Source organism: Bison bison, unplaced genomic scaffold, assembly GCF_000754665.1.
Source record: "Bison bison bison isolate TAMUID 2011002044 unplaced genomic scaffold, Bison_UMD1.0 scf7180017864487, whole genome shotgun sequence".
NCBI lineage: Eukaryota > Metazoa > Chordata > Mammalia > Artiodactyla > Bovidae > Bison > Bison bison.
In genome coordinates this window covers 9,181,794-9,202,859 of record NW_011495047.1, presented here as the reverse complement: position 1 = coordinate 9,202,859, position 21,066 = coordinate 9,181,794, and the positions used below count along the sequence as shown (strand labels likewise).

The 21,066-nt window shown below is 40.4% G+C and overlaps 1 protein-coding gene across 1 annotated transcript in view; it reads right to left on the bottom strand.

Moving 5' to 3' along the window:
- Positions 1 to 21,041, bottom strand: part of USP49 (ubiquitin specific peptidase 49) — a 67,237-nt gene extending 46,196 nt beyond the window's left edge. Inside the window, exons 1-2 of the mRNA XM_010863248.1 lie at positions 20,000 to 21,041; positions 17,938 to 18,019 (exon numbers count right to left, since the gene is read on the bottom strand). The gene's annotated coding sequence lies outside the window, so the exon portion shown is untranslated. The remainder of the gene's footprint in view (positions 1 to 17,937; positions 18,020 to 19,999) is intronic.
- Positions 21,042 to 21,066: the final 25 nt, after the last annotated feature.

Below are 21,066 nucleotides of genomic sequence, written 5' to 3'. Positions count from 1 at the left end.
AATTGGTAGAGTTCAGACAGCCAGCATTCATAGAAGCCATTTTTAAAGCATTAGTTTGGTCATTACCAAGCACATTTTATAAATACTATACAATTTTGTCAGCATTGAACAGCACTGTAAAATGGGAAGAGAACACTTATAAAAATCATACTTTTACTAGATACCATGCTGTGTGTGTGCGTTGGGGGGATCACATTATTTGCTTAGTTAATTCTCACAATGAGGTAGGTGTCAGCGGCATTTTACAGATGAGAAATGGATACTCAAATTGGTGATTAGATGACTAGTCCAATATCTTATAGCAAGAAAAGAGCAGCGCTTTGTAGGGAAGCTCAGTTGTTAAAGAATTTGCCTGCAATGCAGGAGACCCCGGTTTGATTCCTGGGTTGGGAAGTTCCCCGGGAGAAGGGATAGGCTAGCCACTTCAGTATTCTTGGGCTTCCCTGGTGGCTCAGACGGTAAAAAATCCGCCTACAATGCAGGAGACCTGGGTTCGATCCCTGAGTTGGGAAAACCCCCTGGAGGAGGGCATGGCAACCCACTCCAGTATTCTTGTCTGGAGAATTCCCATGGACACCCTGAGGAGCCTGGCGGGCTATAGTCCATGGGGTCGCAAAGAGTCAGACATGACTAAGCTACTAAGCACAGGCCCGATATAATTGCTTAAAGTTGCCAGTAATTCCACATGAGTGGCAAAGAACAGGAGGTTTAGGTGAAATTTTGCACCATGGTAAAACTTGGTTGGCAGATACCAATATTCTAAGGCACTTCACATGGCTTGTTCAAGGAGTTACTGAGCTGTAAATCTGCACTCCTTCTGTAGAAATGGTATCTAATTTTAAAATTTAAACATAAAGACCTGTCACTACAGCTAGCTGTTTTCAGAGAAAATACTGCAAAGGAAACATTAATTCACTAAGTAGAGTCAATAACTGTTTTATAAAGAAGCTATCTCTTAGTGATCACATCTAAACAAGTGCCAAAAGTTACTTGTGTCTTACAGATATGAAATATTTTTAGAAGAATTTTGAAATATCATATTAAAAAAATACTCTGTATAATCAAAGCTCTTCTTTTAAAAGTTTCAGTTCAGTTCAGTCACACAGTCATGTCCAACTCTGCGACCCCATGGACTGCAGTACTCCAGGCTTCCCTGTCCATCACCAACTCCCGGAGCTTACTCAAACTCATGTCCATTGAGTCGGTGATGCCATCCAACCATTTCATCCTCTGTTGTCCCCTTCTCCTCCTGCCTTCAATCTTTCCCACCATCAGGGTCTTTTCAAATGAGTCAGTTCTTCGAATCAGGTAGTCAAAGTATTGGAGTTTCAGCTTCAACATTATTCCTTTCAATTAATATTCAGGACTGATTTCCTTTAGGATGGACTGGTTGGATCTCCTTGCAGTCCAAGGGACTCTCAAGAGTCTTCTCCAACACCACAGTTCAAAAGCATCAATTCTTCGGTGCTCAGCTTTCTTTATAGTACAACTCTCACATCCATACATGAGTACTGGAAAAACCAAAGCTTTGACTAGATGGACCTTTGCTGGCAAAGTAATATCTCTGCTTTTTAATATGCTGTCTAGGTTGGTCATAACTTTTCTTCCAAGGAGCAAGCATCTTTTAATTTCATGGCTGCAGTCACCATCTGCAGTGATTTTGGAGCCCAGAAAATAAAGTCTGTCATTGCTTTCATTGTTTCCCCATCTATTTGCCATGATGTGATGGGACCAGATGCCATGATCTTTGTTCTCAAACTATCACTATTCACTACACTACAAACCTAAGTGCGATTATGGGTTTTCCCGGAAAATTCCCATAAAAAATTATAAAACAAACATTTTAGAAGTGCTCTGAAAGGGACAATATAAAGATATAGTATGGTTTAGATAAACTGACGGACTGTATATCTGCATCAAGCAATGAGAAGTTAAGATACTGGGATAAGATCTGAAGCCTACAGAGCTTTCCAACTCCTTTGTTTTAGCAGAAACAGCACAGAACTTGATGGCTACCCTGTGTTCTGGTTAGAGTATTCAAAGACACAAAAGACATAGACGCAGATGTTAAAAATATAAAATTGCATCAAATTATAAGACAATACCTTGATTAGGCGTAGTGGTTAAGAGAGCAGATTTAGGAGTCAGACTGGCCAGATTAGAATCCCAGTGGGACCCAGTTCCTAGCTCCAAGACTCAATTTTCTCATCTATCTCATACAATTATTGGGGAGTTCCAATGTGTACATAGTCCAGGAAAATCAATGGCAAGAGGCTAAGTGATCCATAAATGTTACCTGTTATTTCTCTAGTAATACCTCATGTAAAAAATAAAATATACCTGTAAAAACACTGAAGGCCTTTCATTACTGAGCTATTTTTCAAATGTAGAAACTTTAAACATAATAAAGAGAATCAAACTCCTAACTTTCTTGGTAATAGGGTACTGGTTAACCTGGGGTAGGGCATAAGGAACAATCACAAAGGGAATTTTACACTTGTAGGATGTTACCCCAGCTTTTGTTTTATTAGTCTTTAATAAAACACACCTATGTTTTAAATGTATTTCATGTTTCACAATTTTTAAAAAATTGAAAAAAAGTAAAAGTTAATATATTTCCAAAGCATAATAATGAAAGAGCATTATTTAACTTTAGAAGAGGATGAGAGGGAAAGAAGAAACAAGAAAACAATGCTTTATCATTCTAAGTGTTCTAGGTTACCTCAGATTATGAACGTAACAGCTTAGCTCAGTCATGGAACAGTGTTCACCCGATTCCACTCAATCCTAAGAGACATCGTTTTTCTTTGTGGGTCATTTTTTTAAAGGGTGTCATTGATTCACTGGGAGCACCTCTTTATGATCCTGATATCTGGAGGTTGTAAGGACGCTCAGAGGGCTTTTAGTTCGATGTGGTCACTTTCCAGTGGAGGAAACATTCGACTCCTTAGTTTCTAGCAACAGGCTGTCCCTGCTCTACTCCCAGCTATTACTGCTACTCACCAATGTGACACATAACTTCTTAGATGGCACTAGTGGGTAAAGAACTCACCTGCCAATGCAGGAAACATAAGAGACGTGGGTTCAAGCCATGGGTTTGATCCCTGGGTCAGGATGATCCCCTGGAGGAGGAAATGGCAACCCACTCCAGTATTCTTGCCTGGAGAATCCCATGGACAGAGGAGCCTAGTGGGCTACAGCCCACGGGGTTGCAAACAGTCGGACAAAACTGAAGCAACATAGCACAGCACAGCACAACATGACATGAAGGAACGGGCAAGACCATTCTTTCAATCAGGTTGTAACAGTGACTGGAGAAAAGGTGAGTATTTTATACCAACCATCAGCATCTGTCAAAGACCTAACATGGACCCCAAGATGCTGGCACCTACAGAGGAACCCAATACCTCAATGAAGGCACTCCTAAATATATGTAGAAGTGAACTTATTCAAAAGTATAAAGAAGGGTTTCTGACCCCAAGAATTCTACATAGAAATGAAAACCACCAAAGAATCCTAGTCAACAAATAATGCATTTGGTGGTGTTCTGGGGCAAACTGTACAAAGTACAAAATACAGGAGGGAAAGGAAAATAAGACAGAAGAGTTCTATTGTGGGATAACATGCAGAAGGGGTCCTGGAAGAGAACTGAGAACTGCATTTTGAAAATTCGGTAAAGAAACCATTCTAGTATTTCTCCAAATAAACTTGACATTTTAACAACATGTTTCCTTTTCCCATTACTGAAACATGGCAACAGGTGTACTAATTTGTTCTAAATAGTTTTATCTGCTACAATTACAATCAGGAAAGAGTTTCTGCCCTCCCCCACAAAGAACTTTTGGAGGCCACTGAAAAGGGAACAGTAGGAAGAAAAAAGAAAACTTTTCAATGGTCAATATAAATTCCTCAAAACAGAAACAACTTTAGGGGTAAGATAGAAATTTTCTTGAGTTTTAAAGTTCACTCTAATAAAACTAGACCCCAAACTTTAAGAGGAAAAAAAAAAGTCCATGACTGCAACTTAAAGCTGACACTAAATTAACAGGACATTTGGGTGACATAAACCATGGTAAAGAGCACCTATTTACAGCTACGTTAATGAAAAGACAGAACCACATTGGCAAGAAAAAGAACACCAAAGGGACTTCCCTGCTGGTCCAGTGGCTAAGACTCCATGCCCCCAATGCAGCGTGCCTTGGTTCGATCCTTGGTCAAGGAACTAGATCCCACACATCACAATGAAGTCTGAAGATCCTAAATGCCAGAACTAAGACCCGGTGCAGCCAAATAAATTAGTATGTAAATAAATATATTAAAAAAGAACACTGGAGAAGAGACTCAATTCTAGCTCTAGATGGATGAATGAACATATGTAAGCCACCTCTGTTCTCAGGGTTACAGTTTCCAAATCTGTAAAAGGAATGTTTAAGTTACTTTATGACCTAAATTTCTATTATATTATCCTCAAACTTCCTGAAGTCATTTAGATGTCATTCTTCATAGCAAGGCTTCCCTGGTAGCTCAGTGGTGAAGAATCCACCTGCAATGCAGGAGATATGGGTTAGATCCCTGGGTCAGGAAGAGCCTCTGGAGGTGGGCATGGCAACTCACTCCAGTATTCCTGCCGGGAAAATCCTATAGACAGAGGAGCCTGGAGGGCTATAGCCCCTGGGGTCACAGAGTTACACACGACTGAAGCAACCAAGCAAGCATACACGCTCTCATAGCAAGCTATAGGTTAGGCATTAATCCATTATGGTAGCAAAAGACCAAATGAATTTATATCCTGTACAATTCTGTTACTGTAGCAAAATTTTGCAATGGCTATAAACCATAAGCCTATTAAGTTTTATGTTGAAACAGGGCATCAAAGAAAGAAATTTGGATCTTCAATGAAACACGATGCATTGAACACCTTTATTTACCTCCCAAACTCCACTAAAATGGCATTAAAAACATAAAATTGCTAAGGACAAAGACTAGGAAAGGAAATGACCATAACAAAGTTTTTGGAAGCTGAAAAGAAGATTGGTAAGTTACTTGATGTAGCACAGCAAAGAAACCAAAACTAAGAGCACCCTAAGAGGAAGCCCAGAGCAAAGTGAACTTGCTTTATATTCCAGAAAAGCTCAGAATGATCTGAAAGTGGGGACATCAGGCAGGGCTTCATAAAGGAAAATAAGGTGAAAGTTCTACCCAAAGGTTCCCACCCTGACTCCAAGCAGCCACCGGTCAGAGCAAGGGAATTTACTCTGCAAAATAAAGAGCCTCTGGACCTAGGCACAACGAGACGCAGGCCTACCAGTCTAAAAAAGATGGGGATCAAAAGAAGACTGAGATCCTGAAGGCAGATATCCCCAGCTCTTTTCCCACTCAGTTCCCCAAATGTTGTAGGCAGGAATGTAGGCCAATGATTGAAGCATTCTGTTTGGGGAAAAACCTGGCTAAGAGAAAAGAAAACACCTATAAACACGGATTGCTAGAGGTGACCCGCTCCCCCCCTCCCACACAAACACACACACACACACACACCCCCAACACACACACATACACCCCCAAACACACACACACACACACACACACACACAAAGGGTTCTAGGTTAGTCACCTCATAATGAAGACCACCAGTTAACTTTTAGAAGCCCCAACTCAGGCAAATTCAGTTTTCAGTTTTTCAGCATCTTATTCTGGAATATGAGTAAGACAGCCAAGACCATACATTTAAGGAAATTCCCTAAAATAAAGACCAAAACAAATGATAAAGTAAGGTACTTTAAGGAAAACAGAGATGTATTGGAGGCTGCAGAAAACTTTTAAAACTGTAATATAGAGAAGAGCTATTCCATCCATGAAACAAAAATATAATAGTCTTTAATAGTCTTATTAAAAAGCAACATTCAGAAAAAAAAATCTTGAAAATTAAAAATATGACAAAGAACATATAGAACTAATTAGAAGAATCTGAAGATGAAGTTCAAGACACTTCCCAGAAAGTAAAACAGAGACCAAAAAATAAAATGAGAAATACATAAGATGGTAAAATTAAAGGACTCATCAGTCTCTAAGTTCCACACACAAATAATAGTAAGAGTTTCAGAGAGAAAGAATAAGAGAACTAGGGGCAGCAGAGGGGAGGGGGAAGAGGGTATTTGGATAGAACTTAAGAATTAAAGAAAATCTCCCAGAACTGAAAAAAATCCTTATTTCTAAATTGAAATGGCTCTCGGTATACCCAGCACAACAGAGAAAACAAGCCCTCGGTGACAGATTATCATAATATTTCAGAATATCAGGGACAAAGATCAGATGAGGGTATTTGAAAGTAACCAAGGAATTAAAGAAAATCTCCCAGAATCAGAATACCACAGGGTTTCTCATAGCAATAATAGAAGCTAGAAATCAACACAACAATGCTTCTTAAATTCAGAGAAAATATCCTCCAATCTAGAATTCTAGAACTAGATAAACTATAAATCAAGTGTGAGAGAAAATGAAGACATTTTCATACATGCAGATTTACATCCCATGCACCCTTTTCTTAGGAACCTTCTGGAAGAATTGCTTAATTGAGGTATAAACAATGAAGGGGGAAGATATGGGGTCCAGGAAACAGGGAGTTCCAACATAGGAAGTGAAGAAAATACCTACGCTCTTCAGAAGGTAGATCCCAGGATGAGAACTGTTCTGATCTACAGAAAACCCATACAGATTTTTAAACATAGCAGCCTAATATTTTGGCCACCTGATGAGAGGAGCCAACTCACTGGAAAAGACTTTGATGCTGGGAAAGATTGAGGGCAGGAAAAGAAGGGAGCAGCAGAGGATAAGATGGTTAGATAGCATCTTCGACTCAATGGATATGAGTCTGAGCAAACTTCAGGAGATGGGGAAGGACAGGAAAGCCTAGTGTGCTGCAGTTCATGAGGCCACAAAGAATCGGACACGTCTTAGTGACTGAACAACAAAGGCTACTGTTTAGGAAAAAATGGCATTAAATTCCAAAAGAACAGCTGGAAGAGCAGAAAATGGAGGTCTCTGGAGAGGCAGAATGTTGGGGAGAAGAAAAGCAGGTAGGATACTTTTTATGCTCTATTCATACTTAGCACTGATAAATATGAAATTTTAAAAGATTCTTGAAAAGGTTAAAAAGAGTATTTTAAAATCACATCTAAAAATCTAATTTTCCAAATAAGATTTCTGAGTGAAAAAATAATGAAAGAAAAACAGTAATCTTCAAGGCAGAACAAAATCAAAGCCCTTGAAAAACTACATCTTAGCATACAGTGTAGCTTAGTCTGAAAAAATTAAGAGCAGGAAATAATGTTTTGCTGATAAACTTAAGAGGCATAACCACAAAAATCAGCAAAAACAGAACAAGGAGAAATTTTTTTTATCATATTATGGTATTATTGGGAAAAGTTCACGGTTTATGGCTTTGTCAATCACATCACAAATTAAAATTCCTTTTCCACTCAGTTAGGCAGATGCTAAACCAAAGTCAACACAACGATTTGATTGCATCACATCTTGGTCAGAAATGAAAACACTTAAAAACTGTACTGCTTCCTCAGAAAGGAAAGCACAAATACTGGGAACCTGTTTGAACAAGGAAAGAGCATTTTGAATCAGAGTCATTCCTTCTTTTCTGAGACCTGAAATGAATAGGAATAAGATTCACGTGCAAACCTGAAATTGCTGCTTAACTTTCTCTAAGACCCTGAGAAGTGGCATCTCAATTAGGAAATATGCTTTTCTCCATCCACACCACTTTAAAAATCGAAACGTTCATACTTGCTATTGGGCTTCCCACATGGTGCTAGTGGTTAAGAACTTGCCTTGCCAATGCAGGAGACATGAGACTCAGGTTTGATCCCTGGGTTAGGAAGACCCCTAGAGGGCGGCACAACAACCCACTCCACTATCCTTGCCTCGGTTCAGTTCAGTAGAGTGTGACCCCATGCACTGCTGCACGCCAGGCTTCCATGACCGTCACCAACTCCCGAGCTTGTTCAAACGCATGTCCATCGGGTCGGCGATCCCATGGACAGAGGAGCCTGGTAGTGCATAGGGTCGAAAAGGGTCAGACATGACTGAAGTAACTAAGCAAACATACATATTTTCTATACCCTTTCATAGAAAAATGAGAAGTATAATATGGTATTTGTTATTTTTTAAATATTATCTGCTTATATTCACGGAGAAGGCAATGGCACCCCACTCCAGTACTCTTGCATGGAAAATCCTATGGACGGAGGAGCCTGGTGGGCTGCAGTCCATGGGGTCGCTAAGAGTCCAACACAACTGAGAGACTTCACTTTCACTTTTTGCTTTCATACATTGGAGAAGGAAATGGCAACCCACTCCAGTGTTCTTGCCTGGAGAATCCCAGGGACGGGGGAGCCTGGTGGGCTGCAGTCTATGGGATCACACAGAGTCGGACACAACTGAAGTGACTTAGCAGCAGCAGCAGCAGCAGCAGCTTGTATTCAATGAGCGCTAAGAAGTACTTCTCAATCAAGTGTTGAGCTCTTCAGAGACAGGCAAGTTAGAGGCGATGTGTCATGTACTCAGTTGTGTCTGACTCAGGGCCTCCCTGGTAGTTCAGCTGGCAAAGAATCTGCCTGCAGTGTGGGAGACCTGGGTTCGATCCTGGAGAAGGGCATGGCAACTCACTCCGGTACTCTTGCCTGGAGAATCCCATGGACGGAGGAGCCTGGCGGAGGCTACAGTCCATGGGGTCGCAAAGAGTCAGAGCAACTAAGCACCATGGACTATAGCCTGCCAGGCTCCTCTGTCCAGGGAATTTTCCAGGCAAAGAGATGATGCTTCCTGCTATTAACTCAGCTTTCTGACACCTAGGGAGATTGTAAACAGGGAGAAGCAGCTGGATCTAATTTTTTTTGATAATCATCCACTGATTTCTGACCAGGGGAGATTTTCTTTAACTAACACAATGAAGCACTTTTCCACCAAATCTGTTCTGGCAAAAGCACTTGCTCTCAGTGTTCAGCATACATGAAGACAATGAGAACAGATTAGTAAGATGCTTTAATTGTAGCATACTTTATGGCTTTTCAAATTGAATACTTAGAAAAAGGTTTGTTTCATCATCTCTTGGAATCAGGAAGAAAAACAATAAGATTCTGCATAAGGATGACACTCTTCCCTTTTTGAAGTCTGAGAAAATATATTAACATCTTGCAAAATACAATGTGTAACCAAAAGTTCCTCCAGCTTAAAAACATTAATAAAATACTATGTTCAATCCTTCATGCTCATTTCACAGAAAGGAAACAGCTAATTAGAATATGAAGAAATGCACAAATTTACTAGTAATTAGAAAATACAAATTAAAATGAGACATTATTAAATGGCAAAAATTAGAAATGCGGACAATACCACACGTTGGGGAGGTTGGGAACACAGTGTCTGTGAGGTGTAGAGTGATACAACCATTCAGCAGCCTGACAATATGCATGCCACAACACCACTCCTGAGTCTATATCCCGAAGTTCTCAAATGTGTCCATAATGGACATGGACAAGATTGTTTATTGGTAGCACGGTTTGCGGTAGCCCAGGCATCTATCACTATGGAAACGATGCACACCACCGAACACTATGCTGCAGGGAGGAGCAATTACTAAATGTACAGCCCAACACACACAAATCTTAAAACGGTGCTAACAAAAAAAGTCAAGACTAGAGTAACATCTACAGCATTTTTACCAGGAGAATTCACTAGCCAAGTTCTACAGCAGTGTAGTATGATGAACAATTTCAGAATTAAAGATACACAAACAAAAAAACCACTAAGTATTTTATAAAGATGTATATAGAATCAAGGACCTGTATCAAACACATCAGAGAGGGTGTTTGTGGGGAGAGGAACATGGGCATGGAGACGGGAGCTGAACAGAAGGCCTTTATACAGCAATGCTAGGCTGTGCCCAAATCACAGAGTATGAAGTCCAAATTCAGAATAATATTATTCATTCATGTGTGTATTAATTTATTCAATAAAAACTTACTGAACACCTCTTAAGTATGAAGTGCTGTGCTTAAATATAAACTTTTCTTGTTATTTCTGCTGACTTTTTTAAACCTCAAAAAGATAACTGTTTTAAGATACATTTTAACTGGAAGTGGAAAATAACTTACATTACAATATACAGTATAAAATGAGAAATCCACCATTCTTAAAAGTTTTATAAATATTTTTCACGAAATAGAAATATACCTTGAAGTTCTTTAAGTGACAAACTTCAGTGAAAAATCAAAATGCAAAAAGAATTTGCTTTACAGCCCTAAAAAACTACACTGTCACATCCTTAGCCCACAGGTAGAACATCTTTTCTCATGGCTCTCAGTGGTGAAACAATTTCTTTTTGGTAGAGAATTTTTTTCTACTTTATTTGTTCTTTGTAATTCCCACTCCCCATCACCCCTCAAAGATACTTCAATTGCTCAGGAATAATTCTCACCAGATTCCTGTTTCCTAAAAGATTTCACAAGAGGACTGCTGGCTGCCAAGGAAGGTGTTGTAGCTAATACGCTCATTACATTGCACTGCTAACAAAAGCTGATTAACGCTTTTGGTGCAAACTGACATTCCTATTCCACATTCCATGGGCATAGAAAATGATGTTTTTCTCCCCAAATTATCTGTTCCCATCTTTTTACAGGCCCCAAATGTTAGGCAGTATACATGATAATACTGGTAAACAAACCCAAGAGCAACTTGTAGCACATCGTATGTCTAAAGCTCTAGAATTTCAGATTTCAGATTTTCATCTAAGTGTTAGCAGGTGGGAGGACCAAAGGTGAAGAACAGGAATGGCCAGGCCAACCACCAATACTACTGGGAAAATCCGAACTACATGTCTGTCAATGGCATTAGCAGAATTAGCACCACACAACACATAAATTTATCCAGGCTTACAAAAGATGAGGTATTTTCATTCAATAGTAATAGCCAACATTGAGCACTTACTAGGTGTCAGTCACTGTTTTAAGTACTTTATACAGGACGTCCCTGGTGGTTCAGTGGTTAAGAATCCAACTACCAACGCTGGGGACACAGGTTCGATCCCTGGTCTGGGAAGATTCCACATCCTGCGGGGCAGTTAAGCCCGTGTGCCATAGCTACTGAGTCCTCATGTTCTAGAACCCGTGCTCTGCAACAAGAGAAGCCACTGTAATAAGAAGCATGTACACCACAACTGGAGAGTGGCCGCTGCTCGCTGCAACTAGAGAAAGCCCGTGCAGTAACAAAGACCCAGCACAGCCAAAGATAACAATTGATTAATTAGTTAAAATAAATATTTTATATGCAGTATTTACTTCAATCCCGACAACAACTCAATAGGACTAGGTACTATCCTCATCTCCATAGATTGTTTTTCAAATCAAATGCAAGCTCTTTACCACTGCCTTTCAAATCTCCACCAAATGTTCTCGACTTCCACCACATCTCCTCTTCCTGCCATCCAGTCCTTATTTCTTACTTAAAAGCTTGACTGACATACCTCATCTATCTCTTATGAACAGAGCAGTTCTCTGACCAGCCTCTCACTCCTCCCTTACTACCATGGAAATTTCCTTCATGAAAATGCTCTGAATTAACCCCTTCTTCACCTGCTTATAAAAAGCAAGCACTACAGAAGCACATAGAAGAAAACGTCAATTTGTTGTTGTTTAGTCTCTAAGTCATGTCTGACTCTTTTGCGACCTCTATGGACTGTAGCCCGCCAGGCTCCTCTGTCCATGGGATCTCCTAGGCAAGAATACTAAAGTGGGTTGTCATTTCCTTCTCCAGGCAATCTTCCCTACTCGGGGATTAAACCTGCGTCTCCTGCCCTGGCAGGTGGATTCTTTACCACTGAGCCACCAGGGAAGCGCAAAAAAGTGAACACCTTCCCTCCTAAACAGCAACACCTCAATAGCACTTCTTAACATCTTACAAAAATATGAATATTCTATATTGTCCTATATTGTGACTTAAAAAAAAAAACTTTAAAAGGGACATCTTTCTACAACAGCAATAAGAGATTCACTGTATTCCTTAATAGCTTAATGGTATTACATTGTATGGACTCCCTATACATTATTTAGCCAGTCCCTAGCTGATGGACATCACTCTTCTTGCAGGGACAAACAATGCTATAAAGAAAAACTTTATACTCATTTTTCCAGGAAAGTGTATAAATATATTTATAGGACAAATTTCTAGAAGTAAAATCTCTAGGTCACAGGATACGCACATTTAAAATTCCAACAGGGCTTCCCTGGTGGCTCAGTTGGTAAAGAACCCGCCTGCCAGTACAGGAGATGTAAGAGACATGGGTTCAGTCCCCAGGTTGGGAAGATCCCCTGAAGAAGGAAATGGCAACCCACTACGGTATTCTTGCCTGGAAAATCCCATGGACAGAGGAGCCTGGAGGTGTACAGTCCACAGGGTTGCAAAGAGTTGGACACGACTAAGAACGCACATTGCAGTGGAGGTACACGTACGGTCCCTTTGCTGCACAGTGGAAACTCACACTACGTTGTGCAGCTGCTGCTAAGTCGCTTCAGTCATGTCCGACTCTGTGCGACCCCATAGACGGCAGCCCACCAGGCTCCCCCATCCCTGGGATTCTCCAGGCAAGAACACTGGAGTGGGTTGCCATTTCCTTCTCCAGTGCGTGAAAATGAAAAATGAAAGTGAAGTCGCTCAGTCGTGTCTGACCCTCAGCCTACCAGGCTCCTCCGTCCATGGGATTCTCCAGGCAAGAGTACTGGAGTGGGGTGCCATTGCCTTCTCCGTGTGAAATACTCCAATTTAAAAAAGTTCAGCAGACGCTGACAAATTTATCTTCAAAGAAACTTACATTCCCATCAAAAGTGAGATTTCCAATTTCCCCACATCCTCATCTACTACTGGCCACATCAACTTGTTTAATCTCTTAATCTAACAGGTTAAAAAAGTGGTAATTGTGTTTTATGTTATATTTATTTAAAGGAATAGAATTAGAATTTATAGCTTAAATACGTTTTGAACTTGTTAGTTGTAGGCAAAGCTGAATGGCCTATGAAGAAAAAAGAATTCAGGAAGTATATTAACAGGGAACAACGTTAATGTTTAACCATTTTGGGAATAGACAGTGATGCCACCACAAATGAGTTTGATCTCTTCACTGCTGCTGCTGCTGCTGAGTCACTTAGGACGGGCTCCCCCGTCCCTGGGATTCTCCAGGCAAGAACACTGGAGTGGGTTGCCATTTCCTTCTCCAATGCATGAAAGTGAAAAGTGAAAGTGAAGTCTCTCAGTCGTGTCTGACTCTTAGCGACCCCATGGACTGCAGCCCACCAGGCTCCTCCGACCATGGGATTTTCCAGGCAAGAGTACTGGACTGGGGTGCCATTGCCTTCTCCGATCTCTTCACTAAGGCACACTTATTTACCTTTCACTTGAAACAGTTATCAGTTCTTCACACTATGCCATATATTGTAGAAATGTTTCTTTTAAAAGAATATATTCAATTTCATAGTTATACATTCATTTTCTTACTTTTAACTCACAATACCCATATGATCAAACCACTTTGATATTTTATTTTTTCATATGTTGTTTATTAATCTGACCTTTGACCTCTTTTGGATGTGAAAGCACCAAAGTGTAATCAATATCTAGCCATGAACCTCTAATATAAATAAGACAATGGATACAGGTGGTTATACTAGAACACAGAAAAAGGAGAGTAAAGAAAGTAAATGTTAGCAATGGCCAACCATAGAAACATTCAAAACACTAGCATAGGCCCACATACTCAGTGAATGCTAACATAAACGAGATGTCCTCTGTTCATGAATACTGATTCACTGTTGAAAGCTAGACATCTATGATTATAATGCTATTAGCAATGATGGCTGAACTGAGCTACTCACACATTTTCTTACCTGATTTTCTTTGTGGTTACCTCCAGGTAACAATTTTTGTCAGGGAGACTCTAATTAGCTCTAACAGGGATTGTGACCTTATTATTCTGATAAATGATGATTCCTGACTGCAAAAATAAGTACCACAAATTATCAAGCATTCTAGAAAGGTTCTGGCTCAAAACCAATACATCAGTAAACCCCTCTCCACCCTTCCTTTAATTCTCAATTTAAATTTCTATTCCTCACAGAACAAATTGATTCTTAAGACTTTTATTTCAAAGTCAAAAGCTCCTGCTGCATTACCATGCTCACATCACACGGTCTATCCGAGTGAACACAAGACAGACACTACTCATCGATGTCAGAGTCCCATGTCAGAGACTGAAAGAGAGAGCATGGGGCCAGGAGAGAGCGGAACACCAATGTGACAGAGTGCTAAAGCCAAGCTCTAAATGGTCTTCTGCTCACTAGCGGCTGCACTTTGAAAATGCTGATGAAAAGGTAGGGCCTGTCTTTGCTTTGCAGAGAATCAAGTGTCATATAAAAGCATGGTGTCCTCCCACCCCTCACACAAGTTGCCCGGCAAGAGAGGCACTGCTGGCTCCTAGAGACAATGACAAGGAGCTCTGTATTCTGTCCAAGGGAGGGAGCAGTGAAGACCAGCTTCCTGGGCTCTAAACTATGCCAGACTGCCCTGCTAATCCCCCCTAAATCCTACAGCGTGGGGGTGGGGTGGGGTGGGGGCGAGGGTGGGAGACAGAATAGAAAACAATCCAAAGTTGAAGCAAGGGCAGTAGCTCTGGACTCTAAGTCACAACGTTTCTATCTGAATGGGGGAGGGGCAGGGGCAGCATGGCAGGGCACGGGCAGATACAAAAAGCCTGTATGTTTATAAAAACACAACACAGAAATAAATTTTATCCGTGATCCTTCTGATGTGCTAACCAACATCTGCCCCCCATCATTTGCCAACCCGGGCTGCATGGAAGGCGCAGAATAGCAGGCATTTTCACACGCTGAAAATGCGAGGCTGAAAGAGATGTTACTAGAGTGTAAATTACTAATTAGCTCAATAGGAGACAAAGAGAGAAAATACCTGTCACAGAATGCTGTTTACAACTTGACACATAATAAAAACAACCCTGGAAATTTCAGAAGAGTGTCTTACTTTTCAGACTTCTATTAACATGTAAATGGCAAAGGAACAGTAGTATAGTCTTTAAAACTGCCCATGACTCAGAAACAATAACACGTGACTGGAAAGAAAGCTTTTCCAATAATTTGTAATTTTCTCATCCTTGTAAAAGCAAAGTGTTTTCATTATTATCACCAGCTTTAATAAGAGCTATATTTTATAGCTTTGATGATCACTTAACGGGGGCAGGAGGTGGGGGCTGGCTACAAGTGCTATATTTCATCTTGGTTAGAATTCAGTTCATAATCCTTTCAGCTAAAATCAGACAGGCCTCATTCTGTAGGTCATGCCTTTATCAAATGGACAAGCTACCATTTTCATAAAGATGAAGGATGAGCTGGACGGTGGCAATGGGGAGAGGGTCAGTGAAATCCCTTCATATCACAACAATTGAAAAGACTCCCCAGATTTAGGTTTATTTGGGGGGAGGTAGTAGAATGTTAAGATATTTATATTCATCTCTTCACCATAAGGCAAACCTACTTGTATTAATTGCAAGCAATGTTTCTCAGGCAGTCTATTTTACACTTAGATCTTTTCCAGTTTCTCGAAGCAACAGAAGGGTCTTTAGGTAAAATATGTACTTCACTTAAACACGTTTCAGTCAAGGTGTTGGACGGTGCTGTGGCTCCTGTTTTTACGCAGTAATCACCCACACATTACCCAGAGTTGGCACATGCTGAGGACCACTTTGTGTGAGCATACCGTCCAATGTACTAAGGAGGCCCCTACAAAAGGGCAGACCAGGACAGCTTTTGCTGATGAGGAGTGTTTTTGAAAATAGCATGAGGACAACAAACCATGAAACCGCAAAATCCACTCAAAGTCCAATCTTGAGATTCTTTTGCTTCACATGCTTAACAGAAATCAAACACATACCAACTTGCTGATATACTGAAACCATTCTTCCCTTTTCTTTTTAAGAGTAAGGCCTTCATATCCATTTTTCTTTCAAACTTACTTCTTTAAAAATACACAGGTGAGGATATGTGTGGCTGAGTCCCTTCGCTGTTCACCTGAAACTATCACAACACTGTTTGTTAATCGGCTAACCCCAATGTAAAATAAAAAACTGCACAAGTGAGAGAAAATGGTAAAATGGGGCAAAATAAAACAATTCCTGGATTTGAAGAAAGGTATATAGAAACTCCTTGTATCATTTTTGCAACTTTTCTATAAAATCTGAAAACCGTAAAAAAATCCAAATTCACAAAAAAAAAAAAAAAAAATTGAGTAAAATCCCCACAGAGAAGCCTTCTCCTAATGTTGTTTTGCGTTTCAAACAATTCACATACTTAACTCATGCTGGGTACTTAGAAAACACTAATAATAAAAAATTATTACTTATTTTTTAAAATGTCAATTGTAAGAAACCACTTTGGTGAGGGATATTGATAATGGGGGGAGGTTATGCAGGTGTAGGGGCAGGGAAATCTCTGTACTTTCCCTTCAATTTTACTGTGAATCTAAAACTGTTCTAAACAAACAAACAAACAAACAAAAGAGTGGATCAATTATTTAAGCAAGTTAAAGCATGCACTGGAGTAGGAAATGGCAACCCACTCCAGTATTTCTGCTTACAAAATCCCACAGACAGAGAAGCCCGGTGGGCTACAGTCCATGGGGTCGCAGAGTCGGACACAACTTGGTGACTAAGCAGCAACAGAAAGCACGCATAACTGCATTCAGCGTGTTGCGTGCAGGGGCACATACAAAGAGAATACAGGGGGAAAGTCAGCAAGAATCTGAACCGAGTTTGTTTATGGATAGATATCCACACTGAAACCTGAATTCCATTTTTTCCTCGGTGGGCAAACAATCTCTCATCTACAAACCTGTGTGGACTTGTTATATACCATAGAGGTCTGTAGATGAGAGACTGTTGCCCACTGAGGAAAAGCCAAGGGCCTCTTTCTCGCTAAAAAAGTTGACAACAATCAATCTGAAATACAGTTAGACATCTTATTGATTTGGATTTGTTTTGTTTTAAAAATACAATTTTGTAAGGAAAAATACACAACAACGTAAGAACCCTGATGCAATCTCTGCATCAAACGCAGCCCTTACAGTGTCTGTCCCAAGTTCCCCATCTAGGAGGGACTGAGAAATGGTTAGTAACAGAATCACAGGGCTAATTTAAGGACTGGCAAATAAGACTGGTTAGGGATAAAATAATCTGAAGAGCATGGTGATGGATCACTTCACAACAGTCAAGCAGAGGTAATACTAAAGTAGACTGGCCATAAAACGCCAAGGTTCAAACCCTATCCCCACCTCACCCTACCTTATAAACTAAAAGATTAAATCCATCCTTTAGTTATTACCTGATTTAAAAAAAACAATGTATAATCTGTACTGCAAGATTATCAACTACCAAACAAGTAGCTGTAGAAATGTCTGAATATAACCTTGGGCAAGTCATTTAATCTCAAGGACCTTGTATTTCATCACATGTAAAGTGGGAACAGTAGGATGCCACCCTCATAGGACTACTGGAAGGAGTAAATGAGTTACAGTCTGCAGAGAGCTTACAACAGTGTCTGACACAAAAGCACTATACATGGGGAGCTACTGAGTTTACGAAGAAATAAGGTCATCTTGATTTTCGAGTATAAATATCTGCTTACTGTAGTATCAAGAATGGGGCAAGAGAGAACAAGCACAAATACTGTATTTTTGTTCTGCATTTGTTCTGTATTCTGGATAGAATACAGACTGTCCTGTTAGAGAAAATAATTACATGCTGGAAAATATTACCTACAAAGGTTGCCACATTACCCCTGAAGATTTACACAAAGAGGATAAATTTTTATCTACCTGGGATGATTTAAGTGGGATATTGACTGAAGTTGCAGGATAAACTAGAGGTCCTTTCAAGGTCTCTTCCCATCCAAAGAATCTACGATTAACCAGAAAAACATTTAATTATATACAACCTACTGGTTGAATAAATAAACTTAAAAGTTTTCGGCTTAGCAAATAAGATTGTAGCCAAAATAAACTGAGTAGAATTCTGCTTGATGAAAAAATGGAAATAAAACTTAAATTTATCACTGAATTCCTTACTGACAAATAGTATTATTTGTACTAAAAGAGAAATATCAACTGAGAAATAACCATTTACGGTGAGAAGTGGAGATTTAACACACCACAGTAGCATATAGAAACAACAGCTACAGCCCAAATGGACTTTCCTTAGTTTATACTTTCTTCTTTATCACTACCAAGTCTAAAGTAATTTATATTAAGGTATCAAGTACAAAACAATCATAATATAAAAATGGCAATACCACACACAGAATACAACCTACTAGCACTGCCAAACACATCTCGAAAGGCCAGGAACACACACACACACACACACGTTTCATAGAAACAGGTGCCTCACGTCAAAGTTACTCTTCAGTTTGAAAGTTAACATTTCAGACTAATCCTCTTGAAACTTAGCAGGAAGAATAGTCATTTTAAAAAGTCCTGTCAAACTGCTAAACCAATCTAGTCGCCTTGAACACCTGCTCCACAGAATCTGGAATCCATGAACAGAGCAGCTGAACTCAGAAACTTAATTTAATATTCTACATTACTCACCTACATTAATGACCAATGTTTCTGATGTCCACTAATCAAAATCTAATCTTTGCTAACTATCACAGATGCCATAAAGGTGATATTTGCTACTTATACAAATACCCAGAAAATAGTGGCAATCCAAAATTTACACAACTTTGAAGAAAAAGCATCTTTGTGTTTCTGAACGTACACCAATGAAATAACCTCATATAAGAGTCTCAAGAACAGTTTGTGGTTTTTTCTTAAGTAAATTATATGCTATCCTTTGGTACTATCAAATGCAAAGTAATAATCGTTCATATTCTTAGCTAAATGTAAAAGCTTCAGGATTAAAAATCATCAAAACAAAATACTTGGTTAAGAATAACCTAAATTTTGTCCCAAATTTATCTTCCTTTAAATTCCCCAGAGTGTCTTAAATATCAAAAACTTATTCTAGAAAAACATTAATTTTTTTATTCACAACTACAAAACAGGAGAGGCAGTGGAGCTGTCCAAGGCTCCAGCATGCATTATCTTACAGGTTATGATAAAATTACTCATAAACCTATTATTTAACTGAAAGATAAATCCCACTGTAAAAGCCTCTACTATTCTAAATCTCCCTTTCTTTATTCCATTTTTGTCAAATGCGTGAGTTCTCTTCTACAGTATGAAAAGTCACACACAAAGCTAAAGGCAGCTAAAACCCTCAGCACCCTGATTTAAATCTCTTACCCTGCAAACTTCCCTGGTTGGCTATTTGCCTTTCTCTGAAATGATTTAAATATTCTCCAGCCATCAAAAACAAGTAGGCAGAAATCTGGTTGATTAAACAAAACAAAAAGATTTTCATCTTTATCTCAACAACAGGGTGCTCGACACTGAAAATAAAAATGCTGCTGAGAAAGCACTGCCTAGCGCTTGTCAGGTATCACACTGCTCCAGCACAACACGGTCACACCATACAGGCACAACCACACTGGAAATACAACCCAGTTTCCTATGATCACAACACCAGTAAAAGGCAGAGCTTCTCAGCACCCAGGTGACACTTCATCATTCATACGAGAACAAAATCAAAATGGGTCTCATCTTTTCAAAGTGGACATGAAAAGTCGATTTAAAAAACCATGAAAGGTGGAAGCAGATTCAAGATTCCTTGAAGAGAGAAAGAGGTTTCTGGAATTTCCTACTTTCATGGACAAAAGGACTCACACTTTCAATACACTAACAGTTCTCTTCTCAACAAAGAATTCCTTTCCTGCACCCCCACCTCCACTGTTACTTTTTAGTTTTTGCCCCTATCTCTAGGTCTCTTTTCACTCACCATGGCTCCTCCTCTTCTGCACCAAAGGCTCCCTACTCTTGATCCTTCACTACAGAGTCTGTGCCCTGACCCATGTAGACCTTCTGGAGCATCTCCCCCAACTGCACACTTGATCCCCACCCCTGTGCAGTCTCCCCCAGGTTGAAATCCATCAGGCTTCCCCAAGCTTCCCTTAACCCTGTTCTCTTCCCTCACTCCCCATCTCATCCTTTAAATCCTGGGGTCCATCTCTTCCTTGTTTTTCTCACCCTTTGCTTTCAGCCTTGTCTCTTTACCTCAGTCTGGACCTTGGATCTGGCTGAACCTCGGCGATTAACACAATTCCCCAGTTACCCTGTCCCAGACCGCCATCACTTCTCACACCCTCACTCTCTTCTTTTAGGTTTTCTGGCCCCCGAATTGTCCTACAAACGCCCCATCTCTCATGTCCATTGCTTTTCACCCTTCCAAATCGGCCGCACTTATTCCTAACTCCACCTGGTTACTAGTCCAGTGTTTAATTCCCCTCTTCCTCACTTTCAAGAATTCACACCCACTGCCCATCCACTAACCCATACCTTTCTCAGAACCTCGCAGTTTCCACCCATCGCCGGTCCTAGTCGTTCAGCTCATCTCGCTCTGCACTAGTTCACACCCTTGTCACGTCTGGCTCTTAATCACTCTCTCTCCTCTACTCCCAACTACTCCCCCAGCTCTGCCCCTCCTTGCCTTCCACTTCCAACTCTTACCCCTGTAACCCTCGCCCCACTACCATCCCCTACCAAGCTTTCCCCTCCAGAGCCCAGCTCGCACACCTAACCCGGGGAGCCCTCTTCCCGGGCTCGGTCCTCCTAACCTCATTCCCGGCCCGGATTCCTTATCACCCAGCCTGGGCTTTGCCTCCTTCCCACCTCCTTGGCTGGCTTTTCCTCACTCCTTCTCTCCCTGCCTTCTACCCCTTTCTCCCCTTAATCCTCTTCATCTCATTCTCAGATCCGTTCCCCCGAAACGCCCCCAAGCCTGCCCTCCCTTCTCCCCTCTAGGCTTTTACCCCAAACCCAGCGGTCGCCCACCCCGCCAAAATAAAG